Source organism: Juglans microcarpa x Juglans regia, chromosome 1D (genome assembly GCF_004785595.1).
Source record: "Juglans microcarpa x Juglans regia isolate MS1-56 chromosome 1D, Jm3101_v1.0, whole genome shotgun sequence".
NCBI classification, from domain to species: Eukaryota; Viridiplantae; Streptophyta; class Magnoliopsida; order Fagales; family Juglandaceae; genus Juglans; species Juglans microcarpa x Juglans regia.
In genome coordinates, this window is record NC_054594.1 from 26,975,327 (window position 1) to 26,994,868 (window position 19,542).

The window sequence follows — 19,542 nt, forward strand, 5'->3', positions numbered from 1 at the left end:
TTTAACTCAGCATTTTCATTTAAGACTACGTTTGGATAGTGAGAATATCTGAGAAGTGTTGAGAATTTTTGTGAATAGTAATAAAAAAGTAATAATAGAATAATGAATAGTAGGTAAAAAGTAATGAATAGTAAAAAAGTAAGTAAAAAATAATAATAAAATAAAGAATAGTAGTGAGAGTACTTGAGGTACTCTTGACACCTAAACCTACCAAGTCTTCTTTACATGATTGCTCGAGTATTCATTGGGGGTCTATTCAAGTTTGGGGCCTAAGACAAGGCCTTAGCTGCCTACCCACGTGACCTGCCACTATTGGTATCGAATACTATCGTCCTTGAAATTCCACTGATTGACATTTTACCTAAATTGCATGGCTCCACCAAAACGAATTCTTGTGAGTTTTGTTGGATCCTATTATGTAATATGCAAGGACTCGCTTTGTGCCGAGTCAATGGTGATTATAGCTCATGTGCACATTGAAGGAATGGGACACATTGTCCTCCTCTCTCTCTTTTCTTTCAATTTGTTTATTTATTTTTTCGGGTTAGGATTGTTGGGGTTGCGGAAGACATGTCATATAAAATTTATAAGGGTGGGCCGGCAGTGGGCACAGCATGCATGTGATGTAAGGCCATGCAAGTCACGCTTCTCGGAAATTGACAGAATTAGGAGCCTGCAGCTTTATGTATGTAGTAGATAAGATGAAGCTCTCGTATATTTTTTACCACAAATTACTAAGATCCACACATTGTCGGTGGCATGATTCAAGTATCATATTTTTGGTTGGAATATGCTCTAATACTATTTGTAACATCCTAATAAAAGGTCCAAATCACATGGTCTATATTTCAAAAGAACTAGTCAATAATACAATTGGAACCCTATTGGAACCTTATAAAAGGTAAGAACTTTTTCTTCCCAAACAATGTAGGATCTCCCTCAAATCAGAGTTTAGCCTCATTAGAGAATGGAATGAACTTTTAAGCAGCTAATACCAATAGTTTACGGTGAATCCATATTTGAATTCGAACTCAAACACCTAGTAAATGCCAAATTTTTTTAAAGAAATTTCCGGACTATTGAACCACCCCCCATAATAGTAGTAGCCCTGATCTGTTTTTGTAGTCATTCTGCCGATCGTCCCATATATACTAAAAACTTTAACTGTATAATATTTGTATTGAAATTATTAAAATTTAAAATTTAATAAAATATTTTCTTTAACTCAAACTATTTTATTATTATTTACAAATTATTTTATTACTATTATATATATATACAAAATTTTCATATTACCTAATTACTCAACCATTTCTTTAAAATTATAAATTTCTTAAAAAGTTATGTACGAAACGATTCAAACCCAGCAGCTAGCAGAAACTCAAAAATTATCGGCAAAACTATAAATCTACGAGACTGAAAATTCATCTCAATCTATTTTAACTCATCATTATAATTTTTTTAAATTTTAACATAAAATATAATAAATAATTTAATTTTTTTAAATTTTTAAATAATAATAATATTAAAAAATAATATTCTAATAATATTTTATTATCTCAACTCAATTCAATTTAATTCAGTTAACATCCAAATACAACTTCAATGTTGTTGTAATGCCACTGAATGATCAATTTTCCTTGCTCTTAATTACTGGATGGGTCTCATGACATCCGCCATGACGCAAATTCTGTAGGTCGACCTTGTGAGGGAACGAGGGGATGCCAACTAACAGCTACTTGCATGACTCGTGACAATAAAACAAAATTACTACACTCCTAGAAAAATAAAAATAAAACAAAACCCAATAAAACTATTTAGCAAAGTCAAGAGTAGATAAATATAAATTCGTTATAGCCCAATTAACCCTACACAGGATGAGAAATGTACGTGCAAACAAGCCTAAATGGCTAAGTATGGAACTTCAGTATCATGAATTAAATGTATTCTTTTATTAATTCTTTTAATTTTTCTTTGAATCACGTGTTAGTCATATGTATTTTAATTTTCTATGTACTGATATAAATATTTGTTTTGGACATTGTACAAGCAAGATTTTAATTCAATTGAGGTATTTTTCTTCAGAAGTTTCTCTCGACCTTTGTTGTGCTAGGGTTTCATCCCTTTGTGTTTTAGAGTTTCGCCCCTTTGTATTCTCTTAGAACTTACACTTTACATTCAATGACGTTTAAATAGTTTATTTTTTTATCAATTAATAGGAAATCAACGGAAAAGCTATAGAAGCTTTGAGAGTTTTGGATTTAGATTTTTTAGAGTTTATGCTCAAATTCAATAACTTAAAGTGTGTGAAAGATAAACACACAAAATAAATCTTAAATTATTTATTCATCATTTGATGCTACATGACAAATTTACTCAAGTAGAAATAAATATTGTGAGATCTGCTTTTATAGTCTATCTCCCATTGTTTACACTAGTGTTCCAACACGAACTCGAGAGGATCCAAATAGGCAAATACTATAATTTTGTTCTTCTTTTTACATTGGACTTAACTTCAAACTGAGTGCGGTGAACAAGAGTGTTTTATTACATCACTATATATGTTGGATATAAAATAAACTGTCTAATCCAGCCCATTGACTGACATACCAAAAGGTAAAAGTGTCAGATAAAAGAATCGGCCTCAAAGTAGAGTCTACGGATGAAGAAATGGAAAGACACGTTTGCATTTCAAATGGGGGGCTTTACACCCTCCAATCACAATTTGCCACGTATGCATTTCAAGAGGAGAAGAATGGAATCGCACACACGAAAGAAACCTTGCATTTGCTCCTCTCTCTCTCCTTGGTCGCTCTCTCTCTCTCTCTCTCTCCACAAGCCATTATAGATCTCCCCATCCGTCCCTCTCAATATTTTGGTTGAAACAGATGTGTTACTTGGTCATTGTAATCTCCGGTTTTAGAGGACTGGAAAGTTAACTTTTGTAACTTAAAATATTTTTGGTAATATATTTATATATTTTAAATTCTTCATAAAATATAAACTCATTTATTCAAAACAAAAAATGTATGTTCCTCCATCAATACACAAAATAGATATCTTAAAAAAATAAATTAAAAACTCCACAAAGACTCGAAAATGTCCATAACTCAAAGTACCAAAATAACATAAAATCATAAACATACTAAATAAGACTCTCCAAGAAATACTTGTACTCATTTGGCATTTATTTCTCTATGATCATCAAACCTTGTTAACACTTCATACTTTTGACTTTCAGCTAAAGCATTAAAATTATCTAAAAAATATTGTGAAGATAAGGGGTGAGTTATCAACAACTCAGTAAGTAGAGAACATATATTACTATGTAAATAAGAATAGTTACAGAATTAAGAATGCAAAACCAAATATTTACGTTCAGAATGCAGAATCAGAATATTTGTTTTCAGAATGCATAATCAAAATATGTTGTAAAAAATATCAGAATGAAACTTTCATAAACATTCTTGTTCAAATATAAAATTCTTTGGCATATCACAAACTGAGATATCATCTTAGAATCATATTTGAGCATCACATTAGGATAGAGACCACATTTAACCCTTGTGATAGGATTATGATGTAACACCCCGTATTTTAGTGTATTTTTACTGAAGGAATTATTTTTATGTGATCAAAATTTATTCTCTTATTTTAAAATTGGTTGGATTTTTAGTGAGTTTATTTCTATGATTTTAATTTGGTGAAAATTATTTTTATGTGCTTTCTTAATATTTATTTATTTTATGCATTTAAATTGCTTTTAATATTTAAATTAATTACCGTGGGATTTTAATTATTTCAATTTGACTTTACCATTACGTTTAAATTATTTTATTTAACTTGTGGTTTTAAAATCTTTTCCGTTGGATCATTTTTGTGACCCAAGTTATGAGGATTGGACCTCATTTCTTTTTCCCTCTTTTTCTTTCCTCTCCTTTTCTTTTCCTTCCTTTTTTCTTTTTCTCCTTATTTTCCTTCGGTTTTCTCCTCTCCCGCACGATCTCTCTCTCTCCTCTCCTCCGCCCGTTTCCAACGTCCCCTCCCAGCGCCGCCGTCCGTCGGCGGTGGTCGACACCGCCCGGTCCTTTGCGTTCCCCTGCCGCCGGCCGTCCTGCCCCACCAATATCACCTCCGTTCGTGCCGCCGTTAGCCCCCACGAAGCCCACGAAACCCACGAAGCCGCGGCACACTTTCTGCCGTTGCGCCGCCGTCGCACCGCCATTGGCCACCATCTTCCTACCACTTCATCCCCGACCTCTTGGCAACCCATTGGACCCAACCCCAGCTTCGATCCGTCACCGGTGAAGCCCCACCAAGTCCATTTCCGATTTGTGCATTTTTGGCCTAAAACCACCCCTTGCGCCGCCACCCACGGCAAACCACCACCACCATTGGCTTCACCGACCTCCCTAGGCCCTACCCTATCAATCTTGGGTCTTCGTTTGTCCTCGTTGAAAAGTTGGTATTTGTGACCCACGGCCACAGTGTATTTTACACTGTGGTGTTGCTCAAACGTCGCATTTTTCAACTTCGTGATCCTTGGAAAATTATTATATTGCACTGTAAGTATTTCTCCAAAGAACTTTCGTAATTTAAATGTATTTTTACACTAACCCATTTCACTGTATTTTTGGCATGCTGGACTGAGTCCGAGGAGTTCGGGGGTCGGATGGATTTCTGATTGGAGTTGTTTGGTTGGATTTGATTGGATTGGTAATTGTTGGTTTGGATATTGTGTTGGTACATGTGCATTTCATCATTTCATGCATGATCATGTTTGTAAAAGAAAACTGGGTTTTCGTGTATTGCATTCATGTTCATGTGCTTTGAAAAGCTATGATTTTATGTGATAATATTTTTGGTGCGTGTGTATCACGACCCCAAGCCGAGATGGGGCATTAACTCGGTGGAGCTCCTCTGGTTACTCGGGAGCGGAATATACTGAGTAACGTCCCCTGGATTGTCGCCGGGCGACAATGGGATCGGACGAGATGGTCTCGTGCCGACTCCGTGGTCCTTCTGCTGGCGGAGACTAGAGGATGTCTGGCCACGTACGCGCTGGGCGCGGAACTGGGCATCGCTCGTTGCGTAGTGTGGGTGCTTGGCCATGTACGCGCTGGGCGCGAAACTGAGCACTGCTACGAAGCCAGGACGTGCGGATGGTCCATAGGGGAGGCCATGGTGCATATGGAAATAATACATGGTGCATTTGGAATTAATGCACTATTTTCTGGGAAAATAGTGCGAGTTGAATTTTGGGTAAATCATTTTCTGGGAAAATGTTTTACGGATATTTTGGGCCAAAATGGGATTTTGGTGTGTGTTGGAAAATTATCATTTTCGGGGAAAATGATGTTTGTGGAAAATGCATATTTTTCATGTGCATGCATGTTAGTTGCATTTAATGCATTTTATATTACGTTGTTGTTTTGGGTTATACTTACCTGCGATACCATTTTGTGGTAACGCAGATTTTGATGCTGATGAGGAGGAGGAGGGCGAGCCTGAGGAGACGGCTCCGCCTGAGGAGTGATCTGGGATCACTCGTTTGTTTATTTCAAAACTATTGTAAATTATTCTATGGATTACTGTATAACTGTTATTTAAATCTTTACTGATGTTTGATTGTAAATAAATTCTGGTACTTAGTTGACTATCCGCTGTGTTATTTTATTTGTACACTGTTGCATGTACACACACTGGCACTTCGTTGGGATGTGTGACCGTGTTGTCACCATCCTGGCGTCTCGATCCCTGTGTATTTATATAAGGGGGATTGGGGGCCCACAGGTGGTATCAGAGCAGTTCGGCTCTGGGTAAAACCACATGTCCCTTAGGATAGTAACAGAAAATTATTTTTATTATTATTTTAAAATAATAACATTTTTTTTTTTAGAGATGTAAGTTAAGTTATTTATTTTATATTATGAGTTTGTTGCTATGTCATTTTATGTTAATTGATGTTATTTAAATTATTTTATTTATCGCTTTAATTATTGTTTATTTTTGGTTGAGTATAATTATCTGGATTTAAGCGGGGTTGGAGAATGTTCTATGACAGGATTATGGTGAGACCAAGAAGGCAAGCTGAGGTGCCTGAAGATGAGTTACCTAGAGGTGATGGAAATTATGCTATGGCAAGAGCATTAAATAGAATGACAGAATTTCTTCAACAGAATTTCCGACCGCCGCAGGGAGATTCAAGTAGAGGAGCCCAAGTGGGGTGTCCCTATGAGCGCTTCCTAACGCATAGGACCCCTGCCTTCACTGGGGAGGAGGACCCAATGCGAGCTAGGAGGTGGATTCAAGATTTGGAAAGAACATTTGAAGTTTGTGGATGCACGGAGGCTCAGATGGTATTATATGGAAGTTATATGCTGCAAGGTGAAGCGGCAAATTGGTGGGAGACCAAGCGGACATTATTAGAAATGGAGTTGGGTTCCTTGGCTGCTGTGTCTTGGCAGCGTTTCAAGAAAGAGTTTGATGACCGGTTCTTTCCTGCTTCAGTGAGAAGGCAAAAGGCTCGGGAGTTCAATAATTTGGTCCAAGGTGGCATGACTGTTGAGCATTATGCAAGAAAATTTATGGAGCTTGGACGGTTCGCTCCTCACCTCATTACTACGGAGGAGTTGCGGGTCGAGCGCTTCCTGGAGGGTTTGCGCCATGAGGTACGTAAACAAGTGGCCTGCCTTCGGATTAAGGACTTTCAAGAGTTAGTGGATTTAGCCAGCATTGCAGAACGGGAAAACAGTTTTGGAGTAGGTTCCCCTCCGGGTCAGAAAAGGCGGAGTTACGTTGGCGAAGGGAGTAGTTCTGGGTCGCCTCATAAGTTCGTGCAAAGGACTAGTGCCCGTCCGCAGACGACCACCGGTGTTCGTGCTAGAGGTCGAGCTCCAGTTTGTAACAGGTGCAATAGAGCCCATGAGGGTGAGTGCGGCCAGAGAGGAATTCAGTGTTTTAGATGTGGCCAGCCGGGTCACTTTGCTCGGGAGTGTCCTGGTCAAGTTCAAGAAGGGCAAGGAGTGCGAGGAGCGCGAGGAGGTCGACGAGGTGGAAGGGGCAACCAGAGACAGTTGGTACAAGCTCGGGTTTATGCAGTGACCCTTGGTGATGTGGATTATGGAGCTCCAGAGACCCACGATGCTGGGGTTATTACTGGTATGCATTTAATTATTTTAATTTGATTTAATATTTGTTATGGTTGGATTATTTGGGATTGTCTGGTGGATGTGTTTGCTTCAGGTAGAGTTCGCCTATATGATTTCTATGCATGTACTTTGTTTGATTCTGGGGCGTCTCGATCTTTTGTGTCTGCCACTTTTGTGCGGATGTGTAATCTGGTTACGGAGCCTTTATCGCAATCTCTAGTAGTGGCACTTCCAAATGGTGAGATGGTGTGGTGCTCTAAAGTTGCTTTAGGCTGTCCTTTGGATTTTGGAGGGAGGACACTGGATGCAGATTTGATTGTATTCAAGTTGCTGGGATTTGATATAATTTTGGGAATGGACTGGCTATATCGATATTCAGCAAATATTGATTGTAGAAGTCGGGTAATTGGTTTTCAACTCTCGGATGATGATTATGTGGAATTCGCGGGAAGTAAGTTGAAGGCAAAACCAACAATTATATCAGCAATTCAAGCTAGGAGAGATATAGCTCGTGGAGCAGATGCTTTTTTGGTCCAAGTTGAGTCTACGCCATCTGAGAAGAAATCGTTAGTAGATATTCCAGTTGTGGGCGAGTTTCCTGATGTGTTTGTAGATGATTTGCCCGGATTGCCTCCCGTTCGCGATATGGAATTTGTTATTGATTTGGAACCTGGTGCGGCTCCTGTGCATAAAGCGCCTTATCGCATGGCACCGGCTGAATTAAAAGAGTTGAAGACTCAATTGCAAGAACTGGTCGACAAGGGATTTATTCAGCCTAGTACTTCACCGTGGGGAGCGCCCGTGTTGTTTGTCAAGAAGAAAGATGGTACTCTTAGAATGTGTATAGATTATCGGGAGCTTAACAAAGTGACTATTAAGAACAAGTATCCTCTACCAAGAATTGATGATTTGTTTGACCAACTTCAGGGAGCGGCTATCTTTTCGAAGATTGATTTGAGGTCAGGGTACTATCAGTTGAGAATAAGAGATAAGGACGTGCCCAAGACTGCTTTCAGGACGAGGTATGGGCATTATGAATTTAAGGTGATGTCTTTTGGGTTAGCTAATGCCCCTGCTGCTTTTATGGATTTAATGAATAGGGTGTTTCGGCCTTTCTTGGATTCTTTTGTGGTGGTGTTTCTCGACGACATTTTGATTTATTCTCGAGATTTGGAAGAGCATGCTTGTCACCTTCGTTTGGCACTTGGGAAATTAAGAGAACATCAATTGTACGCTAAGTTGAGCAAGTGTGAATTCTGGTTAGAAGAAGTTAAGTTTCTTGGACATGTGATTTCTCAAGAAGGGGTGGCTGTAGATCCTAGTAAAGTAGAAGCTGTTTTGTCGTGGCCTCGCCCTTCGACAGTTCGTGAGATACGAAGTTTCTTGGGACTTGTCGGTTACTATCGAAGATTTGTGGAAGGTTTTTCTCGACTATCAGGACCTCTCACTGCCTTGACTAGGAAGAATACTGAGTTTGTATGGTCTGACAAATGTGAGAGAAGTTTTCAAGAGTTGAAGAGAAGATTGACAACGGCACCTATTTTGGCACTTCCGGAGCCACACAAGCCATTTGTGATTTTTAGTGATGCATCCAAATTCAGGTTGGGATGCGTTCTTATGCAAGAGGGACGGGTTGTTGCTTATGCATCTCGTCAGCTGAAGATTCATGAAAGGAATTATCCCACGCATGATTTGGAGTTGGCGGCAATAGTTTTTGCGCTTAAGATCTGGCGGCATTATCTGTATGGCGAAGCCTGTGAAGTTTATACTGATCACAAGAGCTTGAAGCATCTGTTTACTTAGAAGAATCTAAACATGAGGCAGAGACGGTGGTTAGAGCTAATTAGCGACTATCAATGTGAAATCAAGTATCATCCAGGAAAGGCAAATTTAGTCGCTGATGCCTTGAGTAGGAAGTCACAACAAGTGGATGAAGCGGAATCATCAGATGTGGACTCTCTCCTTTGTGGAATGAGGAGACTTCTTATCGAGAGTTCACAGCAAGAAGAATTATTATCTTCAGTCTTGGATGTCCGAGTAGTGGATTTTGAAGAATTAAAGACTCTTCAAAGAAAGGACCCTAATCTGTTGGCTATCAGGAAAAGAGTCAGAAAGTCTAGAGGACCCTTGCATTACAGCTTGGATAAGGATGGCATTCTTCGGTTTCGGGATCGTAGAGTGATTCCCTGAGATTCTGAATTTAAAGAGCGAATTTTAGCAGAAGCTCATGCAGCTCCTTATTCGGTTCATCCAGGAAGCACGAAGATGTATAGGGATTTAAAGAAGAATTTCTGGTGGGAAGGAATGAAGTCGGACATCGCTCTGTTTATTGAGAAATGTGACACATGCCGACCGGTGAAGGCTGAACATCAGAGACCTACTGGTAGACTCCAACCTCTCCCTATTCCGGAATGGAAGTGGGATGATATTTCTATGGATTTTGTGGTAGGGTTGCCGAGGACTCCTAGTGGGAAGAACTCCATTTGGGTGATTGTGGATCGGTTGACCAAGAGTGCCCATTTCTTGACTGTTAATAATACTGACTCATTGGGTAAGTTGACTCGGTTATATGTCAAGGAGATAGTGCGTTTGCATGGAATACCCAAAAGTATTGTGTCAGATCGGGACTCGCGATTCACGTCCCATTTCTCGAAGAGTTTGCAGGCAGCATTAGGCACTAAATTGAAGTTTAGTTCGGCGTATCACCCCCAAACGGACGGCCAATCAGAGCGTACTATTCAGACTCTGGAGGATATGTTGCGGTCTTGTGTCATGGAATTCCAGGGAAGTTGGGAGAATCACTTACCACTTATTGAGTTCTCTTATAATAACAGTTTTCATTCCTCCATTCAGATGGCCCCGTATGAAGCTTTATATGGACGGAAGTGCAGATCTCCTTTATGTTGGGATGAAGTTGGCGAGAACAAATTGCTTGGGCCTGAGTTAATTCAAGAAATGAAGGATCAAGTTCAGTTTATCAGGAAGAAGATGGCTGAAGCGCAAAGTCTCCAGAAAAGTTACGCAGATACAAGAAGAAGAGACTTATCCTTTGAAGAAGGAGATTGGGTTTATCTTAAAGTCTCTCCTATGAAAGGCGTTAAGCGCTTTGGTAAGAAAGGAAAGCTTAGTCCAAGATATATTGGCCCTTTTCAGATCGTAGAGAAGGTTGGGCTTGTTGCTTATAGAGTTGCCTTGCCAGATTATTTTGGAGATGTTCATGATCTGTTTCATGTGTCCTCATTGAAGAAGAGTTTTGGACAGCAAGAGCCACGTTTTGTGGATCCCGGACACATCCAACTGCGGCCCAACCTTACTTATGAAGTTGCTCCAACCCAGATCGTGGATTGGAAAGAGCAAGAGTTAAGGTCCAAGATAATACCTATGGTGAAAGTGGCATGGGGTGATCCGTTGGCTCAAGATTTCTCTTGGGAGAGAGAGGCCGACATGAGGGAGCAATATCCATACTTGTTTGATTGATTTTGACGGTATGTTCTAAGTATTCTCTTGGTTGAATCTTGATCTTGTCTTGGTTTAATATTTGACCTTGCCAATTTCGTGGACGAAAATTTTTTTAAGGGGGGAGGATGTAACACCCCGTATTTTAGTGTATTTTTACTGAAGGAATTATTTTTATGTGATCAAAATTTATTCTCTTATTTTAAAATTGGTTGGATTTTTAGTGAGTTTATTTCTATGATTTTAATTTGGTGAAAATTATTTTTATGTGCTTTCTTAATATTTATTTATTGTTATGCATTTAAATTGCTTTTAATATTTAAATTAATTACCGTGGGATTTTAATTATTTCATTTGACTTTACCATTACGTTTAAATTATTTTATTTAACTTGTGGTTTTAAAATCTTTTCCGTTGGATCATTTTTGTGACCCAAGTTATGAGGATTGGACCTCATTTCTTTTTCCCTCTTTTTCTTTCCTCTCCTTTTCTTTTCCTCCCTTTTTTCTTTTTCTCCTTATTTTCCTTCGGTTTTCTCCTCTCCCGCGCGATCTCTCTCTCTCCTCTCCTCTGCCCGTTTCCAACGTCCCCTCCCAGCGCCGCCGTCCGTCGGCGGTGGTCGACACCGCCCGGTCCTTTGCGTTCCCCTGCCGCCGGCCGTCCTACCCCACCAATATCACCTCCGTTCGTGCCGCCGTTAGCCCCCACGAAGCCCACGAAACCCACGAAGCCGCAGCACACTTTCCGCCGTTGTGCCGCCGTCGCACCGCCATTGGCCACCATCTTCCTACCACTTCATCCCCGACCTCTTGGCAACCCATTGGACCCAACCCCAGCTCCGATCCGTCACCGGTGAAGCCCCACCAAGTCCATTTCCGATTTGTACATTTTTGGCCTAAAACCACCCCTTGCGCCGCCACCCACAGCAAACCACCACCACCATTGGCTTCACCGACCTCCCTAGGCCCTACCCTATCAATCTTGGGTCTTCATTTGTCCTCGTTGAAAAGTTGGTATTTTTGACCCACGGCCACAGTGTATTTTACACTGTGGTGTTGCTCAAACGTCGCATTTTTCAACTTCGTGATCCTCGAAAAATTATTATATTGCACTGTAAGTATTTCTCCAAAGAACTTTCGTAATTTAAATGTATTTTTGCACTAACCCATTTCACTGTATTTTTGGCATGCCGGACTGAGTCCGAGGAGTTCGGGGGTCGGATGGATTTCTGATTGGAGTTGTTTGGTTGGATTTGATTGGATTGGTAATTGTTGGTTTGGATATTGTGTTGGTACATGTGCATTTCATCATTTCATGCATGATCATGTTTGTAAAAGAAAACTGGGTTTTCGTGTATTGTATTCATGTTCATGTGCTTTGAAAAGCTATGATTTTATGTGATAATATTTTTGGTGCGTGTGTATCACGACCCCAAGCCGAGATGGGGCATTAACTCGGTGGAGCTCCTCTGGTTACTCGGGAGCGGAATATACTGAGTAACGTCCCCTGGATTGTCGCTGGGCGACAATGGGATCGGACGAGATGGTCTCGTGCCGACTCCGTGGTCCTTCTGCTGCCGGGGACTAGAGGATGTCTGGCCACGTACGCGCTGGGCGCGGAACTGGGCATCGCTCGTTGCGTAGTGTGGGTGCTTGGCCATGTACGCGCTGGGCGCGGAACTGAGCACCGCTACGAAGCCAGGACGTGCGGATGGTCCATAGGGGAGGCCATGGTGCATATGGAAATAATGCGTGGTGCATTTGGAATTAATGCACTATTTTCTGGGAAAATAGTGCGAGTTGAATTTTGGGTAAATCGTTTTCTGGGAAAATGTTTTACGGATATTTTGGGCCAAAATGGGATTTTGGTGTGTGTTGGAAAATTATTATTTTCGGGGAAAATGATGTTTGTGGAAAATGCATATTTTTCATGTGCATGCATGTTAGTTGCATTTAATGCATTTTATATTACGTTGTTGTTTTGGGTTATACTTACCTGCGATACCATTTTGTGGTAACGCAGATTTTGATGCTGATGAGGAGGAGGAGGGCGAGCCTGAGGAGACGGCTCCGCCTGAGGAGTGATCTGGGATCACTCGTTTGTTTATTTCAAAACTATTGTAAATTATTCTATGGATTACTGTATAACTGTTATTTAAATCTTTACTGATGTTTGATTGTAAATAAATTCTGGTACTTAGTTGACTATCCGCTGCGTTATTTTATTTGTACACTGTTGCATGTACACACACTGGCACTTCGTTGGGATGTGTGACCGTGTTGTCACCATCCTGGCGTCTCGATCCCTGTGTATTTATATAAGGGGGATTGGGGGCGCCACATATAAACTACAGTTATACCCGTGGCGAGGCCCTATACTACTATTATCACTCATGGTAGGGTCGTATACAACTATTATCACCCGTGGTAGGGTCGTTACCACTACTGTCACCCGTGGCAGAGCCATATACCACTATTATCACCCGTGGTGGGGCTTTAACTGAACAGAACCCAAAACAGAATCAGAAAGTCATGCCAAAAATTTTCAGATGCTACATCATATCACAACAGAGTGCGAAAACCGATTCTGATCGTTTCATACATTCAAACATAGATACAGAAATTTTCGCATCACATGCACAAATTTTTATAAATTTCATATTTGTTCTTTTTTCATAATTCAAAATCAGAATACCAAAATTTTTGCTCATGTTTAGACCAATCATGATAAAAATACTCTTCTCTTTCATATAGATCTAATGACTAATGTAAAATAAATAACTGAGGTTATTTTCACATATATTTTTAAAAACATATCATGCACATTTTCATAAACCAACTTCAGTTCATTTTCTTTTGTGCAAAGTCTAGCAAAGGAACCTGATTTACTTGGATTTTTCATTTCTCTAAATTTTTCCACAACAATGCCGACCGAAATCAATTGTCACCTATAAAAAAATAGACACGTAACTAATTTAAATCTCTAATTAAACTCAAAGCTTGATATTTATGCCTGAAATACTAAAATAATCTATTTCCATAAAATTCTAAAATTCTCGTAACCCTCAAATAAATGATCATCTACTAATTATTTCCAACTAATACGTTAAAAATCTAAATTATTTTCCACCTTTAATCACTTAATTTCTCCTGGTTTTATGAATCATATCTAAAATATAAACCCTATGATCAACATTTATTGGCAGGGGCTTTTATGTAATTTAAACAAGTGGCATTTTATGTAATAACCCTAAACTTGGTGCAAACTTATATTACAGAAATACCACAACAAGCAAGCTTGTGTTTTGAGAATGCTTAGAGAGCACCGTCTAAGAGACTCATCGTGAGGACAGCAACAAAACAACGACAAGGTGGCTGGGAGTGGCGACACGGTGCTGAGAGAAAGATAGAAAGTGATGAGATAGAGAGTGATGAGATGAGTGAGAGAGAGGACGAAGAGAGAGAGAGAGAAGCAGTGGGAAGGGAGGTGGAGTTACATACGATGGAGCGTGCTAACTGAGATGATGGTGGCGTGGGGGTAGAATGATCGAGCTGTGGCCGTGATGTGTGGCTGTTTTCGTCGAGAAGTGGGGCTGATGAGGGGGGACGTGGCTCTTTGGTGTACTCCAAAATTGCTCTGTTTTTTAGCAGCAAAACAGAGGTGCCTCCATTACTTCTCTATGCAGGTGGTTGCCGTGCTTGGAGCTTGTGTAGTGGTTATCACATGTTGGCTGAGCAGGGGGCGCTACAGTGGGGGTGAGTTTCAGTTCGAGTTGCTGCTACGAGATGGAGGTTGGGTGGCAGTGACTGTTGGTAAATAGTTAGTGATAGTGGCACGAAGGGAGCGTACTTAGTGAACCTGTCTACCACCACCCGAAGTGTGTTGATGTAACACCCTGCTCCTTCTTTTTTATGTAAGCAAATTCCGAGGATAGAATTTATTATAAAGAGGGGAGAATGTAATAACCCGCTCCTTTTTCTCTTTAAGGGTTATGAGTCTTGTTACGCTTGCTGAATCTCGATGACGTGTTTTTAAAGATATTAAGTGATTTGTAAAGTAAGGCCAATGTTTTAAAGCCCTTGAATATTTTAAATGTTCGGGAAATATTTATCAAGGATATTTCCAATGTTATCGAACCAAGTCTGATTTTAAGTAAGACAATTATAATATTTTTGAAGAGTTCCAAAAATATTATAATTGTAAAAAATCATTTTATTAAAATGATTTTAGTTATTCAAAATATTATGAGATTTCAATTATGTTGAAAACTCTAATTAATTAAATAGTTTTATTCTCTTAAAAGTAATTAGCAAACGTCATCATTTAATTAATCATGAAAGAATATTATTTTATAAACTAAAGTTTAGTTTAAATTATATTCTATCTTAATTCTTCTCAGTACTTTTAATTAAGTTAATGTTTACGCATTTTCAAATCAGTATTTAAAATTGACCGTTAGATCGATTTGAAGAACCTAAGATGAAGGGTTTGGATTAAAACCCTAGTTCCCTATCTTTCCCCCTAATTTTTCCCTTCCCTCTCTCTCTCCTCCCGTTCTCCCTCCCACATGGTTTCCCCTCTCCCTCAACCGAATCTCCTTCAGCCTAGCCTGACGCTGCCGTGCGCCACCCAGCCTCACTGCCATCAATGGCGACTCCCCCTTATGCCGGCGAGCACCTCCCCACCATTGGCAGCTACCCCACAAGTCTCTCTCTCCTTCTGTTGTAGCCAAACCAAAATGGGTTTCACCCATTTCTCTCACTCCTAGTGCTGTCGTCGTCAGCCATAGCCACCACCGAGCACCACCACAGGCCTCCCCTGACCACCCCTTCCTCCTCCCCTTAATCCAGCTGTCGTAGCTCCTCCCTAGGCCACACACGAAACCCACGAGTTTCTCGCCATTAGCCGCTCCCATGGCCACTGCACTACCACCAGAATCTCCTCCTCCCATCGACGACCTCCCCTAGCTACCCCTATGCCCAGATAAAGCCTCCCTCCTCCTGCATGCTCCCTCACTCTCTAGCACACGGGTCCACCCATTTGGCCTAGATCCGCCATCGTGCTGCCTTCACCTCGCCACCACAGCTCCACCAGCAATCCCCTAAGCTCCTCCACTGCCAGCCAATGACCAGCCAAGCTTTCCCTCCAAGTTCCCTTGTTGAAACCCACGACCTAAACTCCTCCACCAATCGCCGTGTCTCCAACGTATGCCACATCAGCACGACCACCCCAGCACCACGACCTAACCCTCCTACTCATAGATCCACACCTGTAGCCATCTTCAATGATCCAAACATCCACTGTATGCGTCTAACCGCCACCCTCTAGAATCCTAGATCCGGTCCTCGAGTTAGTCCCATCGTAAGGTCAAGGTAGTGACCGCTACTGCCCAAGTTAGTGGCTTCCGACGCCACTGGCCATGCCAGACAGTGAGTAACGCACGGGTTATCCTGTCGATGGTATAACTCTCTTTCCCTTATCCTCGTTATCATGTTAGTTGGTTGTTTAAGTTGTGTACTATGCTACTAGTATTTGTGGAGTTCGTTGGATGTGTATGTGAAGTGGTTGGTGTAGTTGGAAAGTGTGTTGTGTAGTGTTGTGGACTGTGCTGGGAAGTGTGGTTGTGAAGCATGCCCTGTAATGGTGACGTGGAGTTGTGTGGAATGGGAAGAGTACACGTAAAGTGTACTCTGTGTGACGTAGTGTGTGTGAAGGGAGTACATGTGGACTGTATTCCATGAGGCGAGGTGATACACCATGTGGCATGTCACGAAGATCAGGATGGTTGCATAGTTGATGAGCGTAGAACATCATGAGTAGTGTCAGGAATTGTGAAACAGTGTCCCAAAGTAGTTGTAATGTTGCCTTTAGTCAGAGGTGACAACTGTCACCGTGTAGTTGACTTATGGCTGGGAGTATGTGTGAAGCGACAAAATAGTGTAAGAGTAGCGCAGCAGAATCATGATTGGGTAATGTCATGAAGTGACAGGGTTAAACAAGAAGTCGTGCTTGGGATGGTTGAAGTTAGTGTAAGAATGACGCAGTGGGAACGTGACGAGTTGTCACAATGTGACAAGAGTACGTGAGGGATCGTACCCATGGTGAGTTAAGCGTTGGTATAGAAATAACGTAACGGAATGTCAGGTGATGTGACAAGGTCACGATGTAGTTTGAGAGTAGTCTTGAGCTATAACTTGAAGTAAGGTGTAGTTATGAATGTAGTCGTATCGTGTCAAGTGTTGGGATGAATTGTCAAGAGAGACGGGTAGCATGAAGAGTCATGCTAGTCGGGTTAAGAAAATGTTGGTATCGGAGTATGGGCTTGTTTACACAAGTAGGTAATCAATGTGTTATTTGTTGATCTTAGGTGATAAGAGGGGTAAGGCACGTGTGTAATCTGGTTAGACACATGTGCCAGACAAATTTACCATGTGTAATGGGTAATGTTTGGTGAAGTTGGAGCCCAAATTGTAGTAAGTGTGTAACGCCCCGACCCCGGAGGTTCAGAGAGTTAACTCTTAATACCTAAAATCAACTTAAATAACACAACTATAAAATCTAGAAATTCCCATAAATATTAATTCATTTAATCAATCCAAATATCTAAGTTCCTCCATGGGACAATAAAGAAAATCTCAATAACATAAATTAAAAACTCTCCAAAACTCAAAATTATCCTTAACTCATCAAGTCAAAATACCTGAAAAATAAAATCAGTTTACCAACTACGACTCTCAAATAAATACTTGTACCCTCAGACACTTATTCCATTCCGATCATCACACTTTGCTAAAACTTCATACTCTTGTTCTCCAGCTGAATCATCAAAATTATCTGAAAAATATATGGAGATAAGGGGTGAGTTATCAACAACTCAGTAAGCAGAGAATATATACTAGTGTGTAAACATGAGCATTTACAAAATTCAGAATGCAGAAACAAATATTTTATTTCAGAATGCCGAATTAGAATAACATTTTCATAATGCAACGTCAGACAATGTTATAAAAATATCAGGGCGAAAGTTCAAAAATATTCATAATCAAAATCTCTTTGGCATAGCATAAACTGAAACATCACATCTTATCTTATCATATCAGAACAAATATCATGTTTAACGCCCGTGGTAGGGTTGTACAAACCCCGGTAGCTAACCGAGTAGAAACAGAATGTAAATCTTCCCCTTATCATTCTCGCAGCCCCGAGTGTGCACATAGGAAAGACCACGCAGAAAACCACTTTGTTTCCAAAGTGGGTGCACTAGAAACAGAAAAGTTGGTACCAACCCGAACAGAGGCCACAGTTTTACACCCGTGGTAAGGTCAAAATAGAACAGAAACAGAAACAGAATGTTATGTCAGAGGTTTTCAAAAATCACATCAGATCATATCAGAGTACAGAAAATCTTCAGAACAGAACAAAATCATATCACAACATAATTTATGCACAAAATTTTATATTCGCTTTCTTTTCAAAGTTCAGAAACAGAAAGCCAAAAATAAGCTCATGTCTACACCAGCCATGACAGAAAATAATTTCTTCTTAAACAGAATCTCATGAATAATGTAGAACAAATAACTGAGGTAGTTCAAATTTCTTTTCATAATCAAATATGTATATTTTCCAAGAATAACCTCAGCTCATTTTATTTTAATGCAAAGTCTAGCATAGGAATCCCGCTTACCTGGACTTCTTAGCTTTTCGAAAATTTCCTCAAAATGCCGAACAAATATTAATCTTCACCTACAACATAATCACGTAATTTTCATAAATTTTCCATCGAACACGTATTTCAATTTTTAAGCTTAAGATGCTAAAATAACTTATTTTAATTCCTCGGAAACCTAAATTCACGAATTCCTAAAAATGTTTACACTTCTCCAATTGCAACTAAATCTCTGACTAAAGTATTAACTCTAACTTATTTACTAATGAAAAAGTCAAACTATCGGATTTCATACTACATAACATAATTATGCCAAAATTTCCTTTTAAGTTATAAATAAAAATTATTTAACAAACTATATCATAATAAAATTACAACATTATCACTTACTTTTGAAAGTGGCTTTACTTAAAAATAATTTTAGCTTATTAATATCATTTCTATAAACATGGAAAATTTAGAGTTTAGAAATACATATCAAAGTTTAAAACACAATAATGTGACTTGTAATTTAAAGGTAACAAGGAAATTTTTATTTATTAGACCGACTATGCAATAGCTTTTCTAATACTTCAATTGAATACATGATAAAAGATATAACAGTAATAACATCTATCCTATTAGTTACAGACTTACCCACACACACACATATATATATATATATATATATATATATGTATATATACACACACTACCCTTTTTAAGTCATCAACACGAAAAACAAAGGAAGTGGAGTGCGGACTCACGACTAAAACTAAGCTGTACATGGAGGGGCAAGGCACGACGGCTGGGCTGGAGGAACTATGGTGGTGCTGCTGGGCATCGAGGAGGGCATGCAGTGGCGAGGCCACCTATGCTGGGCAGTGAAAGCAAGAGAGGTAGAGAAAGCACGGAGAGTGCGAGATGAGAGAGAGAGAGAGAGCAACCGAGAGGAAACGAATATGGAGGGTTTGGGCTCACCGATCTGTGCAGGGTGACGGGGATGTCACGACTGGCGGTTTCTATTATTTTTATGGTGCTTTTTGGTGCAAAAGATGTTGGTTTTGCAGTGGCTTACAGTGGAGATCAGTAAATACTCTGTTTTTTGGTGCAGGAAGCAGGCTTTTCCGTGAGGTGGGGGGGCTCACGGTTTCGTGTGGTTGAGCAGCGGCTAAGCAGAGGTGTTATGGCGCAACGTTGGGAGTGGGTGAACTGTGGCAGGTGGCACCGAGGAGTTAGGGTGGCTGCAGGCGTGGCCCTATTTCGGATGTCTAAAACAGAGGATTTTCA